The sequence below is a fragment of the Notechis scutatus genome, chromosome 5, assembly GCF_049901735.1.
Source record: "Notechis scutatus isolate UNSWTSFEM ecotype Mainland chromosome 5, rNotScu1.2, whole genome shotgun sequence".
NCBI classification, from domain to species: Eukaryota; Metazoa; Chordata; class Lepidosauria; order Squamata; family Elapidae; genus Notechis; species Notechis scutatus.
In genome coordinates this window covers 83033198-83051707 of record NC_142013.1, presented here as the reverse complement: position 1 = coordinate 83051707, position 18510 = coordinate 83033198, and the positions used below count along the sequence as shown (strand labels likewise).

Below are 18510 nucleotides of genomic sequence, written 5' to 3'. Positions count from 1 at the left end.
GGAAGGGCTTCTATATAATTTTAGATTCATGTTCCAGAAAACATAAATGAACAGAGAGATCAAGAAAAAATAATTGTTTCATTCTAGCTGATTATAGAGCTGATTTGATACTGAACTGGTTATGTTGTGTAACATGTATAATGGTTGTAGCTACTCTGGATAGGTTGCAGTGATGAAAGTCATAGTAGACAAAGAGTGGTCTAGTGGTGGTGATAAAATCAAAAGCTTTTTACATCCTTTGGCTCAATAATAGACAAAGAGAGCAGGAGGTGTTGTAGAGCATCCCAGGTGTTTCAATGTATTAAGAATAAGAGAAAAAACCAGTAACAATGTATTAATGAATATAATCCATATTCGCTAGTTGAATGAATCTAACTTGTAAGACAGACAAAATAATTCTGAGAGCACTGATGATGCCACATCAATATGGAGAACAGTGGCCAATGTGATTGGAACATTTTTATTCATAACCTGAATAGCAAGAATTATGTATTGCTTGTCAAAATTGTGGATGGCACAAAATTGGGAGGTTGGGCCAACTCTCATGATGACAGAATTAAATTTCAATAGAATCTGGAAAGATTGGAAGTTGGGTTGAGAGGAACAAGATGTCCTTCACAGGAAGAAACGTAATGCGTTACAGTTACAGAGGAAAACATAAGATGCCCATTCAATAAAGGGAATTCATGGCTTAGAGAAGAACTTGATTGAAGAACTTGGAGAATATATTCCTGAGGGTTGGAATAAATGATTTTCATGAACTCTCCCTACTCCACAGTTCTATGATTCTATTATTCTAAAGCAGACAGTTCACAAAAATAAGCAAAGATGTTATTTTTCACTATACAACACAAGCTATCACTCAAAATTTTGTAACTTTGTAAAAAGCCATTTCTGCCTGATCAGAGTAGAGAGAAATATAGAATTGCTTTAACTGACCTGGATGTTGCAAATAACAAAACATCTGACACCAGATACACATCTCAAACATATCTGGTACAATCATGGTACTAGTGTCAGATGTCAGTCTCCAAATACCAAGTGCAGAATTTGCACACATTACCATGTATATTCATTTGGATGTGATCTTGGCTTGATGTAAAGTAGTAAATTGTGTGAAAATTACAATTCTAAACTTCTGTCTGAGCAAGCGGCAATATCTGGCAAACCTTTTTTGAACTTCAGAACTAAGCAGGGTTGGTCTTGGTTAGAAATTGGATGGGAGATCTCCAGAGAGTCCTAAGGCTATACATTACACTTAGGAAGTAGCAAAAGATCACCACCAAAAAGACAATGGAAATAATTCACCTTAAGCTGGTTGAAATTTACCTTTTAACTTGTATTACCTATCTTACCTTGTATTATCTTGTATCTAAGTCCAGTTTGGGACTGTTTATTACATTGTATACTACTCTATAAAAAAATAAAATTCTGCAAAATAATATTAAATCTAGAATCTGGAGGATGGAGATCATTGCTTTGAAAGCTGTGCAAAAATTAAATATTGTCATAAAATGGTACATTAGTGAGTCATAGCCTATTATGAAGACATACAGTATATTTCTGAACAATAGGAAAAAGCAGTCAATTATAAATCCAGGAATCCAACAATTAATGGTTTTTGATAAAGTAGTTTAGTTTTACTTGGACGTGGCATAAGAAACTTCTAAAACTTTGGAATAAATGAAAGGAATGCTCATCATAGCAGTGTTATGACCATTTAATTGTTTTTCCATAAGAAAAGATTAAAATGCTTTACTTATGCTAGATTAAATGCTTACTCGATAATTGCAATGGACAGTATGCTTTCAGAATAGGAGAATTAAATTAAAAGAAAGACAACTGCAGAAAATGTACTAGTGGTAGAATTAGAGAGGGTTTCATCAGCTCCTGATGCCTCCACTGTAATGAATCTGTCAAAAGATAATAATATTTTAGTGAAAGGTGTGATTGGATAAGTCACGTTATTTATTAACTGTTACCTTAAAATATCACTTTTGTCTTATTATTAAAGAGTGGTTAGAGTGCAGCAGGGCTTCCTGACATAAAGCATTAAAAAAAGATTATAGCTCTAACAAGGCTCGGAATATATTCTCTGTGCTGTAAACTCTATAGCATAATTTACTAATACCTGACGAGCAGAACCAGCCAGAGAACACTAAACCAGCAGAGATTGAATCCTTAGTCTGCTCCCGTAACCCATCCAGCACATTTAGAAGAGTCCCCTGGAGCTATATTTGTCACAATACTTTTAACCAGACAATATCAACATCCTTAGCTTCTAACCTTGATGTTTCAAACTGCCACAGTTAAATATCTGCTTTTGGCTTACATGGCTTGAGTACAGATAGAAGAGGAAGAAAACATCGTATTGCAGAACCTGAGATTCAAGCAGGCTTCAAGTTCTCAATCCCTGATAGTCTATCCCAAATCAATAGGGGAAAACATTAGGAGTCCATTTTTAGAACTAACATAACATAGGCTAAAAATTTAGCTATTTCCAGAAGAGTACAATTTTTCCCTGTAAGAAAATAGTGTGTTGAAATAAGAAGACTCACATGGAAATAACATGGGATTTTCTCTTCTTTTCTCTTCTTTTCTCTTCCCTTCCCTTTATTCTGCTCTGCTCAAATCTTGTATCTCCCTTCGTGATTGGGTTAGGATTAGGATTAGTTTATATATTTTGACTGAGGTGCTCACATCTTTTGGCACCTATATAAATATAGGAGCTGTAAATTTTGGAAAAGTTATGTGGCATTTCAATTCTTTGACATGGTTTTTAGAATCCCACATGCAGTTTGTAACAGTCTTGGTTGTCTTGTCCATGGATTCTAAAACTAAGACTACTTCTTTACCAATTTACATCTTAGGATACAGGTAGTCTTCGCTTATCTACCAGTCATTTCAAAGTCATATCATATATAGAATTGTTTTGTGGCCTGTAAAGGATATGCTGTCATTAATGGCTATGTCTGCCACCCACCTCCCCCCACTGTCATGTGACTGCATCAGAGGTGGTATTTAGCAGGTTCTGACCAGTTCTGAAGAACCGGTAGCAGAAATTTTGAGTAGTTCTGAGAACCAGCAAATACCACTTCTGACTGGAGATTTTACAGTATCCTTCCCCTGCCACGCCCACGAAGCCACGCCCACAGAACCAGTAGTAAAAAAAATTAAATCCCACCACTGGACTGCATGTTGCGGAGATCAGTTTTGCAACCAACTGCAATAGGTCATAGTCATAAGATTACAATTCACAATATTTTTTGCCCGGTCCCAATCAAATAAATTGGTTCATCTAACAACTGCCATGAAAAAGGCTGGAAAATTATTTCTGGCCATGTAAGTGCCTTGACTTATGACTGCAATCATTTATTACCATAATTCCAGGTTCGATTGTGGTTTTAAATTGAGGACTACTTCTAATGCCCTGACTTAAAAACAACACCTCTAATCTAGGTTCACTATCTTCATCACTATCTTTTGATAATCTCAACAGGAGAGTAAATTGTTAGAGAAGTGTCTGGCCTTGAAGTATTTTATTTGGAAAGGCATGATCAAAATATCTCCCAATACCATTTTCAAAATTTAAGGAACCCCAAAGCATATTAGTGACAGATGTGCAGAAATAAACTTAAAAACAACATAACATTAACTTAATTTCTATTTTCCAGCAGCTTCAGAAGCCATTTCTTCATTCCCAAAGTAACACCCGATAGTTGAAAGAGAACAAGAAATGAATAAGGAGTTTTCCCAGTTCCAAGTAGTTTTGACTCTTAGTCTCTTAAGCTTATCAGCATGTAGGACATAATGGAAGTTTGACAAATCTTAATAAAAGGCAGGGGTTTTGATCACATGATTGTGAACAGCATATTGACTTATTTTATTCTCTTACTGTGGACACTTCTAATTATTTCCAATTCCTTATACCAGGCTTGCTTTTTGGCCTATTTCTCTCTTGCCAGGTCCTGTCGTCAATGCAGTAGATATCACTTTGTTACAGAGAAATCTAATTAAATCAATTTTTACATTTGCTTTAGGCAAACAATTAAATGTCCCAGTATTTTATGGACTCAAATCACCATCTATTTTTCCTCTCTCTCCTTAAACAATGTCATTGGAAAGTGCATATTGATTAATCAGAACATTCCATTTTTTATTTTAAAAATTGTCTTTTAAAGTCTTGAGTGTTTTTGCGATTAAATTCTCTGACAAAACATTACATTTAGTGCCATTTCCTCTCACACGGAGGCATTGTGCCTTGACTGATTCATTCCTTTTCTTTTCCTCTCACTCACTGCCCTGTTCCAAATGACACCCCTTGTTCTATCAAAAGAAAAATCTATATGAATGTATAAGTGAGAGAGCTGCCTGATTGTATACATTAGTGGAGAAAAACAATCCCACCCTGTGAGATTTCTTGTTCTCCTTTCTCGTACGTATCTCTTTAGCAGGGAGACTCTCCAGGATCTTGTAATTGTACCACTAGTGATGGAAGAGAGACAAAGTGTTTTGAACAGGCTACAACTGATTTCCAACATTAAAGAAATTGCTCTAAAAGGCAGATACTTGGGTTTTATACATGTAGATAATTAGTCAAATAAGATTTAAGCTTATCTTGTGCCTGGATGCTGTATTTGTTATAAAATTGTAAATAATTATTTCACTTTAGTCATTCTATTTTACCAGCTTCCATAAAATATGTAAATGCAACCAATATTTCATTAATCTTAAGGCAGCTTTTGATTCTGTACCCAGGACCATACTATGGGAGAAGCTGGAAATGCATTTTTCAATTGGAGACTTCTCCCTTTAATTCATTTTTCATTTTCATTCATTTATAATTTATTTCCTACACCCCAATAAAACTCTTAAGCTCAGGTGTAAAATGTAAGGGTTTTTTCTTGAAACCAATGACAACTCAAAAGGTGGGAGGGGAACCGACTATTTCCCCTCCCTCATTCCAAAGGTGCTTTTTCAGGAGGCAATTGGACTTTCTTTGTTTTTGCTTGAATATGTTTCTCTTCTCATCTAAGAAGCTTCGTCAGTTTAGTTTAGTTTAGAACTGAAGAAGCTTCTTGGATCAGAAGAGAAATGTCTTCAAGCAAAAACAAAGAAAGTCCAATTGCCTCTTGAAAAAGCACCTTTGGGACAACCATGACCTGAATGACTGAGAATCTCCATACACATTTGGCCCCATTTTTAGATTAATAGCATGGTGAGATATCAAAGATTATAATCAGAAAACCAAGATTACAGTTTTTTCCACAGCAATTTTTAGAGCATTAATGGCCATAAAATAGAACAAGTGATTACCTTTAGCTTTAAGTATTTAGGAGTAGTCATGCATGCCAGTGACTCAAAGAAAGCTCAGTGTTAACATGCTGTATAACATTGTTATTCGACAAAGATCTGCCAATGCCATTCTTAATTTTTTTCCAAACCAAGGAGGACATTATGTTCCAGCTGCACTTAAACTCTTTCAGGCTAAGCTGGTAGCTCAACTTCTTTATGGGACTCTAGTTGGCCCCACCTTTGTGTTCCAGGTCTCTGCAAAGAGTACAATCTAAATTCATCAGATCAACTCTCCAGATACTTTGCTGTGTCTCAGACGCACACCTCAGAATAGAGCCAGTTAATATAAAAAATAAATTACATCTAGCTTCTAAAATACCTTTGGTTAAGGTCAACTTCTGTCCTCAAGGCTTAGCACCATTAATCTTTTGAGGATAACTTCCAATCCAGATGGATCAAGGCTGTGTAAATATTTCAGATTTGGGCTACTCTCCTTCCACAGGTCTTAAGATGGAACAAGATCAGACAAAACAATCCCCGAAGCAAAGAGGTAAGTGGATCTAAGGGAAGCTTCCTGTCTCCAGCACATAACAGATATATTGCCACAGCTGCCAGCTACCTTACACAGCTAGAAAGACCCAGTCATCAGAAATCTTTCTCTCTTGCCTGATGCCATGCTCTCTCCTCTGTAGCATTGTATGGTAAATACAAAAAAAGTTCCATTGGATGGTAAATTCAAAAAAGTTCCATTGCCTGAAAGGCTCTGCCCCTATAATTCCAGAAAGGAAGAAACTACAGAACACGTCCTTCTATGTTGCTCCCTTTATGGAGGATATCCAAACCAGATTCAGACTTCTTCTAATCAGTAGATATTCTGATTGTTCAGATTTGGCCCATGCCAGATGCTGCTTATAGATAATGTACCACTTGTTACAGGGCATGTAGCTAAGATTTGCACAGCAGTGCGGAAGATCCATTGATGGGCCATTATCCTGCAATGCATCCCCTGTAACAATAATTTCCTTTAGATTTTAAATACTAATACTTTGCTTATATTAATAGATATTTTTACCTTGGTTCAATCTTAGATATCATACTTAATATTAATTAGTCTTTATATTACAATTTATCTTTTTTTCAATTATTAAATTTTATTTAGTTTTCAAAATTTAAAAACATAAAACTTTATACATCATTATATCAATGTCAATACATCTTTTACATTTCCTTATCAACTTTCTATATACACATTTCTTTCATTATATAATTTCAACTTAATATATAAATAAATATACATAAATATGAATATAGATATAAGTATTTACATAGTTTCTTATTCTTTACCTAATTGCCATTTTGATTTCTTTTTATTCTTAATCCATTCATACCAGGCATCCCAGACATTATAATATATCGACTCTTCTTTGTCTCTTAATTTTATTGTTAGTCTGTGCATCTCTGCACAGTCTATTTTTTTTTGTAACAACATCCTCTGATGGTACATTTTCTACAAAATTGTGTGTAGGAAATCCTAGCAGCTGTTAAGTTATGTAGCATAGTGTATTTATCTATATTATATTATAATTTAATATACGCTACATCCTGGATTTTATGTTATACTAGATATTAGTTATTTTACAAATGTATTTTAACTCTGACCTAAATTTTGTCTATTTTTTTCACTGGTCTTTAGCCACAATAAATCATACTGAATTAAAAGATAATTGTATTCCAAGTATTAGAGTTTATTTTTGAGACAGTATAACAAAATGTGATGTATTAGTAGGAATATTTTTTATGTTTTATTTATTTATTTGTCAATAACTTACAAGATAATGAACATAAGTATAAATACAAGAAATGAGTATGAATAATTGGGGACAATAGGACAGGGACGATAGGCATGATTGTGCACTTATGCACGTCCCTTACATACCTCTTAGGAAGGGGTGAGGTCAAAAGTGGTTAGTTTGAGGGAAAAGGAGTGTGGATATATGTCCACAAAACATGAGATTATAGAAATGTTCACACTCCTATCTAGTATTTGATTCATATATATCTAATGCCATTATGGCTAGTACTTCAATAGGTTTTTTTCAGTGATTCAAATGTGGAATAAAATTATACAATGGATTATGGATACCGGAAGCACTATATAGCTGGATTCACCAAGGATTTCTCTAATTTTTTCACCGGCAGTGACAAGGGAAAAGAGGTCAATCCTGAAAATCCTAACTTGTAAACACTGACTGGGACTGATCACAGAACTAGGAGAAGGAGCAACACAGTGAGGCCCAGAATGATGCCATGATCTATTATATTAAAAGTCACTGAGACATCAAGGAGAATACCAAAGATCATCAATAGACATAATCAATGGAGTCTCCCAACCTAAAACATAACTGAAAAAAATGCAAATAATTTACTTACGCCATGATCCTCTGAAGCCACAATATGACCATCTTCTCAACAAAAGTTGTTCTCTACCTTTATGATTTGTCCAATGACAGCTTCTCCAGGAACACAACTTCCTTCAGTGAAGATTCAGACATCACCACATGGCTACTTCGGCAGTTCTAACTAAAATGGAAGGGTAAAAATCTAAAGGACAGATAAACAAATTAACAATCCCAAAAGTTTCTGTGCATTTCCAGGAGGTACAGGATTCTTCTACATAACAGGACAAGATTATTTCTCAGTCAGCACACAAGAACTCACCCAGTCTAACTCTGAGAAATCTGAGTGACATCTTACAGATACCTAAAATGTGGCTTTAAAGATATTCTCATATCTACGTGGGTTTGACTATATGTTAAATTTACCACAGATAAGAAATAGCTAATTTTTTAAATAAAAAAAAAGATGTATAAGAAGAACCACTCTAAACAGCCTTTTGATGAAAAAAAAAATTTAAAGTCCAATTATTAAGGTAAATTTTGGGGATACAACTTTGCTGCTTTTCCACCATAAAGCGTTGTTACTTTAGGAATTCTTTCAGCTCAGTGGCCATTCCATAATGTGTTTAGCATAATGGTTAATTCAGAGATTTGTCAATGTTTTCCTCTACAAGTCTAAATAAAACTGTAATTCTCCTTGGATGAATTCCAAAAACTGTGTTTTCTCTACTGGAGGATTTTAAATGGAATTAAACTATTGAAATCAAACTTCCCTATCAAATCTGGATTTCCGTTATGTATTTTCCCTACTTTTGACGTAACACACTTCAAATAAAGCTTCTATTAACTAAGGCTGTAACCATGGATTAAATATTTATTCTCACATTATTAGACTGATAATATCAATTTCAAAGTTCAAATTTTAATAAGGTATTACAAAGCATGGAAAGAAACAAGCTAATCAAGCCAAGTTTCATATTTCCTTCCTTTGTATAAAATGATAATTGAATTTAAAGCTATGCTTTGTCTCTCTAATATCTGCTAAATATGGATGAATTACTGAATATATATTTATTCTCAGACTCATTTGAAGGCAAATATTTACAAGGCTTTTCTTTTGTAATCTGATTTTAATATCTCAACTGAAAATGATTCATAGCATATGACTTCAAATACCCTGTAGTTAAGAAGGCCAAAAATTAATTAACTGATTCTACCGTAGGTTTCTTGAAATTAATGGTGCCGTTTGTTTTATTATTTTAAATTATTGTTCCTTTCATTACATTTCAATGCCTTATATCCAAATTGTCCTAACTTTTAATATCATTCTTATTTTAGTAACGTAATACTGAGCTTCCTGTTTTTCTGCACACATTCTAGCCTTTTAGTTTAGAAAGAAAACTATGACATGTCTTGAGATCCATTTTAAAGACTTTACCAGAATACCACAAAATGAATGTTAAGTGTAGCAGGACAAAGCAACCCATTTTCTGGGAGTCTCTCCCCCACCAAAAAAAAAGGACTTGTACAATATATGATTACCCTACCTGGGGCACAAAAACCATTGAATCAATAGATGACAGCAAAGGATCAATTTTTTGTTATCTAGTGGAATTTTTCCCTTTTTCAGATCATGGTCATACTTGAGGTTTGCCCTTGCTGTGCTGCACCACAGTGGTGATATTCTGCAACAACTAGAGTTGCAGCTCTTGGCAGAATCAAACTCAAGTATCTAATAGTCCACTTGCAAACCAAGAAAGTTTTTGTCTTTTTCTCTTTCCCCTTGTATCTCACACCCCCTATTCCCTTCTCCCCTTCCTTCCTTTAATTTCCTATTTCTTTCTTCTCTTCTTTGTATTTTATATAATAAAACAAAACCTTACTAAAAGGGAAGCAAAGCAAGAAAGTTGTAGGGCATACAGGAATGATAGCATTCACTCCAGCAAAGTACTGACTCAACTTCATATCAAGCTTTGTCTTTGACCTGGTCATGCTTCTCTTTCTTCAGGGCATGCCAGCTGCAGAAAGATCCACCTGATGATTCAAGGCTTTATGATTGTTCTGCAAACAGATGAAGTTGTGTCTCACTGTCTAGTTTGATAGATATCCACCAAGGACAGCCTTCAGCATCTACAAGTGGCTTGCTGTCATTCCAATACCATTTTGATCCTACAGGCATTTTACATGCCCATTAACTTCTCAACATGGACTATGAAGTCTACACTAAATTATTAACTGTTTATAAGTGATTATAGATCACATTATTCATATTAATCAAGCTGGATTTATTCCAAATTATTAATAAATTTACCCCTTATTAGGAAATTCTTACATATTACACAAATCAACAAAATTATTAGATCTTCATTAGCCATATGTTCTTTGGATATATTTAAAGCCTTTGACTCTACCAAAGTACAATTTTTAAAATAAATAACTAATTAAATTTTAATTTGGCACTGATTTCTATAAGATGATTTAATACATCTACAGACCAACTAAATATCAGAGAAATCTTAAGTTATGATTCAGTTCCCATTACATTTTTAAGAAATACTAAGCAAATTTGTCCTGTATCACCATTATTATCCAACCTAACTTTAGAAGCATTAACAGTATAAAAGGGGAAATAAGATGTATCTTTTGTATCTACTTGTAGGTGATATGATCTTGAATCCCTCAAATGCTTCTCATTCAGCTAGGGTTAGAAAAATTTGCAGAGCTGACATGACTATCAGTTAATTTTCATAAATCATATTGAGATTTTTTCATAAACCGTAAAAAAACACAAAAGGAAATTTCCACAGTTTTAGAGGTTCTAATAGAATCTTTAAAATATTAAGCGATGACTGTAACTCAAAATATTAATAAAACCTTTGCAAATAATTATGTAACAATTTGGAAGAAATTAAACAAAGAGATCTTCAAAACATTTCAATATTTTAGGGAAAATCACAATGGCTAAAATGAACATCCTTGCACAGCTTAACTTTTTTATTTCAGTGCCTCCCAATGTTAATTCCAGAATAGGTTTTAAGATATTGGCAGAGAAAAATTGAAAGCTTTTGTTTCCGTGCACAAAAACTGAGAGTAAATAAAAGGGTTTTATATGGATCTCAGAAGCAGGGAGATTGGAACAGGCCCAAGTTGTTAATATATTACCAAGCAGCATAGTTAGAGCATATGATTCCATTTATTAGGGTAGACTCTTAAAACAATGTATTCATACTGAAACTATATTAGAGCCAGATAAGTTTATAAATCAATGTTTTTTTTCACCAAAAATATTTTTCTAAAATGAAACAGACTGAAATTGTTTTTACTACTAAAACAATACTTCAGATTTGGAAAAGAAGTTGCAGAGTTTTCATAAAGGATATTTCTCCTTTAACTCCCCTGATAACAAATATATGTCAAGAAGGTTATTATAGTTTGACTAAAACAAAATCTTTGGAAAATTTAATCTTTGTAGACTAAAATATTTCTATAGTAATAGGGAACCTTTCAATAAACATAAGATTGATGATGAAATATATACCATAGCTCTTCTAGTACCAACTTAAATTTATTTTGGGTAGTAGAAATATTAGAGATTTAGCAACATGACCCTATATCAATTTTCACAATTTAACACTTCATTATTTAGAACAACCAAAAGGAACCATTTCAAAAATGTACAGGTTATTATTGCAATTAGAAAATTATACAGTCAGAAATATTATTGATACAGATATTATTGATAATATTATTATAGATCTACCATTTTATTTAACAAAAGCTTGGAGTATTGGTCTTGGTAATGCCGTACAGGAGACAAATTGGCAAAAGAGATGGAAACTGAGTGGATTCCTTCAGTTTCAATGTAAGAAATGCAGTGGAAGTTATACAGTAATAGTTAAAGTTGGAAGGGACCTTGGAGGTCATCAAGTCCAACTCCCTGCTCTTGCAGGAGACCTATACTATTTCTGATAGATGAATGTCCAGTCTTTTCTTGAAAGCTTCCACTGTTGTGGCACAATTAACCAGTGGAACAAATTGCTTTCAGAAATTTCTGAAAGCAATTTGTTCCACTGGTTAATTGTTCTCACTATTAGCATTTTTTTCTCTCCTTGGTTAGTTTCCATCCACCCAGGGGTGAGATTCTACCAGTTTGGCCCGGTTCTATAGAACTGGTAATTCTGAAGAGCAGCTGACACCAAACCAGTTTGCTGGGACGACTGTCTGGTCATCTGTTTGGCTCACCTGCCCTTCTCTAGGCTGTCCTTTATCCTACGCTTTTACTTCCTCAGCTGCTTTGTGCAGCACAGCTGAATGCCGCTCATCAGCTGGAAAAGGTAAATGCTCACCTGCAATGCATGTCTGGTGCACATGCGCGCGCTCCCCGTACCGGTTGTTATGCCAGTAGGGTCTCACCCGTGAATCCATCATTTCTTGTCGTGCCTAGAGGTGCTTTGGTAAATAGTTGTCCCCCTCTTCTTTGTGGCAGCCCTTCAAATATAGGAAGATGCTATCATATCATGCATCCCGGTTCTTCTTTTCACTAGACTAGGTATGCTAAATTCCTGCAATCGTTCTTCATATGTTTTAGCTTCTTCTTAGCTTCCCCTAATTAATTTTGTTTCTCTTGCAGATAAAGAATGGGTTTTGGGATGAAAAGATTATTTGTTGTATTTTAAGATAAGGTTATAAGTTAGGAAAATTATTTATATTTGTGATGATATGGAAGGCCATTTCTTTCCTTTCCTTTACTAATTATTATTCCTATTTTCTATTTTTTTTCTTTTTTCTTTTCTATTTTTATTTTTCTTTGTACCAAATTTTTATATTTATTGTAATTTTTAATAAAATTACTATAAACAGCTGCATATACTGCTGAACTAATAATAAAATCTGGATACCAACATAGCTTCTACTTGTTTCACTAAGGCATCAAGAAGAGCCATATGCTGTTCAAAGTTAATTTGGATTAAGGAACTGAAGAAGCTTCTTGGATGAGAAGTGAAACATCTTCAAGAAAAAAACAAAGTGCAGCTGCCTTTTGGAAAAGCACCTTTGGAACAACCATGACCTGAATGACTGAGAATCTCCACAAATATTTGGATTCAGGAAACATCGAGTGAGGGCTATTTGAAAAGCGTCAGCTTTTTAAATAAGATTATTCACATGAGCTCTTAACTGACATAAAAATGTAGAAATAACAGGACATGTTTTTTAAACCATTCCTTTGTATTATTCCCCATGTTATTTTTCTTTCAAAGGAATAATAGTAATAACAGTAATATCCATAGTGACTCTGTCTACCAGCAATGCTCAGGAAATGTATTGGCACAGAGATGCCATTTCCTCAGTCTCTACTGCCATCTGGTGGCATAATACTAGAGATGCACACTGTGGATCCCTGCTGCTCAACTCAGCAAGGGGCTGCAGAGTGCAAAATGAAGAGTCTTGAGCAATCAAGCATATTGATTCCCTTTTCCCCCCTCCCAGATGGAGTCTGTTCCTTCATCACATGGAAAGTATACCTGCATGGGCATGATTAATACCTCATGTACAGCTCTACCTTCTTCAGAAGCCATAATCATATTTTAGTCACATAGCTCTATGTGAAGTTCATAGGTCAAGGAAATAAGTCGGATACAGAGAAAGAAATCCATCTTGGATGAAAAATGGCTTTATGACAGCATTTGCTGTGCTTAACAGAGTATTTAACATTATACAATTCTGGCTAAGAGCTGTCCAGTGGCTGCTGTTATCCTTGTTCCTGGTAGACAGCACTGGGTACGTGTTATATTTTTAATTGTTGAAAGCTACCTCAGGTGTTAGTAAAAACAGGTAGGGTATAAATTCAGTAACGAAGTAACAGGAAATAAAAATGAACCATGTTTATGGCAAGGTTTACCTCTAACCCTGCAGAAGTGATTGGCCTACAATTCTAGACTGATATTCCAGGAGTTACTCCAGAAACACAAGACATCTCCATAGCAAGATCACAGTTATAGAAACATGCAATGTAGCAGATCAGGAAGTCTGAGAGAGCACACCGATCTGATTGTTAGGCAGAAAACGAGACCATAAAATCATACCTGACCTGCTGTATTCAGATCACGTGCAGGACTTACCTCCTTCTCAAACTACTTCTCTGGATTTCTACCCCTGTAGATCCACCTTCACATGCTTCCAGGTTGGAACTTCTCATACATTATCTTCCATAACACTACTTGATTCTCAAGGTCACGTTTCTATTAACTTCTATCATTTCAATTTGGTTAACTTCAGTACTTTAGTAACTTTAGTATTCCTGTCATGTTAACTGCTTTGCTGCTAGAGTGTTTTAAGTTCTTCTTAGCATCTTGGAGAGGCTGGTAGGTTGGCTATTTTTGCTCTTCTGTGCAGTTAATCCTAGATTAGAAAAGAATGTTTGGTGTCCTTTTGATAGCACATTCACTGGTGCGTAGGAAAGGACATTGCTCAAATGCTTTACCACTCCTGATATAAAACCAAGTGGGAGGTGGGAGTAGCCTCTACTTTCTACATCTTCTTTATGGAGAGTGATGATTTTGGAAGTCAAATGAAAACTTATTTTAAAATAAACTACAATGATCGGCACATATTTTACAGGCAGCATGATAAATGTGTTGTCCTGTTTTTGTTGTGAGGAATTACAGGATGGAATGGGAGGAAACATTATCTGAGCATGGTTTTAATGGAGGTCTTGAATGTTACAGAGCTTGGTGAAACTCTGATCAGAGAGAGAGATTATCAAGGAATAATTCTACAACTTATAGTCCTTTATGAAATTGTGATTCTGTCCAGTAGTAATAATAGTTTTCCCTCAGAAGGCCAGTTGGATTTCTCTTGGACCTACGGCATCTCCAGACAGAAAAGATACTAAGGCCTGCCTTTGCCTGGTTTCCAATACTTCTTATATTTCTTTGTACATGTTTTTCAAGTAATTTTAACATTTAAACTTATACCATTTGCTATTTTAAAATTTGTTTTTCAGCATCCATGTGGTGCATTTATCTTTATTGCGTTCTTAGTGTTGTTTGAGGTCATTGTTCTCCAAACAAACTTTTTCCATGCATTGGTGACATTACATAGCCTGTTAATGACACATATGCTGGAACAACCAAGCTCAGATAAAGCAAGAACCCAAAAATTCAATTCTGAGCTATATATATTCAGTACTATTAAATACATTAAAATAAATAAAACCAGACGTTTACAGAAGAAATGCAAACTGTCAGGTTGACAAAGGCTGATGACACTAGTAAGGTCTGTTACAGCACAGATGGGTGGTCCTGTGAAATCTGATGACTGGACAAACAAAGAGGAGGATTGTTGTTGTTTTTAATGCACCTATGCCCAGGATCACGTCTTGCTATCAAACACTGAATTTAGAAGGGAAAAGAAAGAACCAAAACCGACATGGACAGAATTCACAAAAGCCAACAAGGAAAGCCAACTGATTTATGTACATAAAGTCTTCTGTGTGGGGTAGTGGCCTAGAGGTGAAGATGTTCACCTCCCACTCAGAAGATTGAGAGTTCAATCCTAAGCAGTGACAAATGTTTCTCTATCAGGGTGCAAAAAGAAAATATCTGCTGCGAACTCCGTGTAGGCGTCAGGAAGGGCAGTCAGCCAATAACGCTTAGCTCCAGTTGCCCCGACTCCATTCCAAAGCAAGGAATTACAGGGTCATAAAAAGAAGAAAAAATGTACATAAAGCTTTCCCTCCTCCAAATTCTATGTGTGACTTTGAGAAATTGGTATCAAAAATTAACATCACTATAATACACCCTCTTTATTCCTTATTACAATTTCCTTTGACTTATACTTATGGCTCCTTTGCTTAGAATGTTTTACATTCAGGGTTCAAGAGAGTTTCCATGCAATTAATATGGAAATATTATGGAAATAACAATATTGGGAAGAATGAGTCATTTCTTTATTATGTTTTTTTTAAAGGAGGGGGGTTAGACGAATTGTGATTGCTATTAAGGTATAGTATTTTATATACTGATGCAGGAAAGCAAGTCTGTTAGGTAAAAAAATATACATCAATATATTCCTAGTTAGAATGGATAATAACATCACAGTATCTAATATAATGTTCCAATTCAAAAGGTTTGTTAAGTGGTTGCAACCACTGATGCAATGGAAATGTGTCTGTCAACCTTTGTTTAATCCTTAGCATCTGGCAGTCAGTGATATCCAATACCCAAGATTTAATTCAAATGTCATAGAGCATAGCCACTAAGAGCCTATCGCCCATGAATTTGTATAATATGGCTTTTCCTGATGTTGAAGCCCCTGTCAGCCTTTCCAAAATGTGACATTTTCCAAATGTGACATACCACAACCTTCTAATTCCAAGGAAGGTAGACTGAGAGTTATAGTATTTCTATACATTTGGAGAATAATGAATCTGTATAATATATAGAGGCTGTGTGTATATATCAGAGGTGGTATTCAGCAGGTTCTGACCAGTTCTGGAGAACCAGTTGCGGAAATTTTGAGTAGTTTGGACAACTGGCAAATACCACCTCTGACTGGAAATTTTACAATATCCTTCCCCTGCCACGCCCACCAAGCCACGCCCACAGAACTGATAGTAAAAAAAAATTGAATCCCACCACTGATAGATATATAGATAAAGATATAACATAGCATTATGAAGCCAGTTTCATATTTTGAAAGGGTAATGTTCATTCTCACCTCCCCATCATTAATTTACTGAAGATCTCCCAAAATATTGATTTTGTAAACCAGACTATGTCAGAACAGAGTGTTTGGAAACTGGAAAAAAATTCTGTAAGTCGGTTTCAAATATCCTTGACAGGACATTTCATTCACTTTAGCATTTAAAAAACAGTCTTTGTAGCTTATAAGCTCTTAAGCAAATGTAAGTGAGAGGGAAAGCTAACATGTCTGATAATTCACTCTATCTGACTGACAACTGTGCTGAATTTCCCCTGTGGTGCTAGCAAAACATTGTTACAAAAGTAATAACATACCAAGAAAGAAAGGATCATAAAGGATCATGCTGTCAGCTTTAATTCTGGAGAACAAAAACCAGTAAGATGGTTTCTGTTTAAATCAGTCCAATACAACTCAGGAACATGGGTGCCAAATGCTGAATGGAGTAATGTGATCTGAGCTTAAAATAGCTGCCAAGTATACCATGGAGAAATATGTTGCAGCGTGAATGATCTGTTCAGAAGTAAAGTCACTGAACTGCAAGAGGTGATGAATGGGAAAGATTTTCCCTACCTTCATCCATACCTGATGTCTTCTCATGTTACTCTCCCATGCCTTTTCAATGTTCATAAATATTGAAATTTCCATTTCTACATGGATTTCTTATGTCATGCTTATGGCAGGATCCTCCTCAGCTCAGTAAATTCCAGGTTTGGTCTTTAGCATTTTCAATTCAAAGGATTAGGTGATATGACTCACTGTTTGCATGAGGCTCTGGGAACATGCTGTCAATCAGAATAAATATTACTGAACTAAATAGACAAATATATTACAGGAACAGAAGGAAAAAGCTAATAGTTTAAGAAAATATATGTTGAGAGTAGGGGTGTGTGGGTGGGCATCTACAAGTCAGTAATTAACTGCCTAAGTAAGGTGTCGTTTATACCAATATGCGTACTGTATATCCAAATAATTCTTATTATTATACTCTATAATGATCTGCCTTGTCAAAAAATCAGCATCCAAAAAGCATGACATTTCCCCTGAAAATGAGCAAACGGTAAACATTAATAGTAGTGATGATGCCTTGAGCAAAACGGAAAAACGGTTGGGATTTTCTTCATTGCAATGTAACTTATCTTGCTCACATTCGTTCTGACTAGTTATCTGTCACTTATTATTATTATTGCTTACTCTTAATGAAAAACTACAATTATAACACCACTTCACAGCTTCACTGTGAGGCACTACACAGCTTCTTTTTACTGTTATTATGCAATAAAATTTCAATCCACTTTACATTTAAAGCTTCACAAAGACACATTTTGATTAGAAAATGGACGTGGACTGTCTTCTTATATTATAAGCTTTTAATTATGTATTAGAATATATTTGTCATATGATGTTTCAGATTTCTTGGCTAACTACTCACATAGCATGGCTTATATTTGCTTTTTTGTATTGCCCATATTCTTTTAAGTTTGTAAATATATTATCTATTTCTTGCATTCTTTTAAAAATATGCATTTAAAAGAAAATTCTTTTTGTAAAAAAAAAGCTTTATTATTATTTATATTTTACATTACCATAATCTCAACCTCCAAAATTATTATACACTTCTAGAACTACCTTTCAGATGCCTCATACAGAGAATTACCACTTTTTTTATTGGGTCTTTCAATTTAGTTTATGGATTTCAGTGATTAAGTTCATTGTATTCAGCTGTTAACCAGCTGGATGGGGGAAGTGTTCCCACAGACCACATGTAGAAAATGATGGTCCCTTTATGATTTGTGGACTTCAACTCGAAATCTACAAGTCATAAAAGGGCCATCATTCCCCACCTCTGCCATAAAAATTTTCCTAAGCCCACAAAACCCATTCAAAAAAAAAATTGTTCAAGAAAAAAAATGCCCATATATAAAACATTACATGAGAATGGTCATGTGTTTTACATGAACTCTATAAAAATGTTAGTGAAAAAAATACCAGCAGCCAGAGAATATTACTGAAATATCCTAAAGGGAGCAAACAAATCACAAGGAATGGTAAGTGTCAACTCTACCAAGCTGATCTGGTTGGAGCCATCTTGGAGCTTCAGTCCAGCCACACTGCAGTG

General features: G+C 34.8%; 1 long non-coding RNA gene across 3 annotated transcripts in view; it reads right to left on the bottom strand.

The window, feature by feature from the left end:
- LOC113411576 (uncharacterized) overlaps positions 1-14078 on the bottom strand; it is a 51445-nt gene extending 37367 nt beyond the window's left edge. For 2 of the 3 annotated variants that reach the window (XR_015749883.1, XR_015749882.1), the window contains exons 1-2: positions 9612-9748; positions 7726-7875 (exon numbers count right to left, since the gene is read on the bottom strand). This is a non-coding gene — a long non-coding RNA (uncharacterized LOC113411576). Of the gene's footprint in view, positions 1-1706; positions 1914-7725; positions 7876-9611; positions 9749-13810 lie in introns of those variants that run through there. The other variant, XR_003370810.2, reaches the window with a different exon arrangement.
- Positions 14079-18510: the final 4432 nt, after the last annotated feature.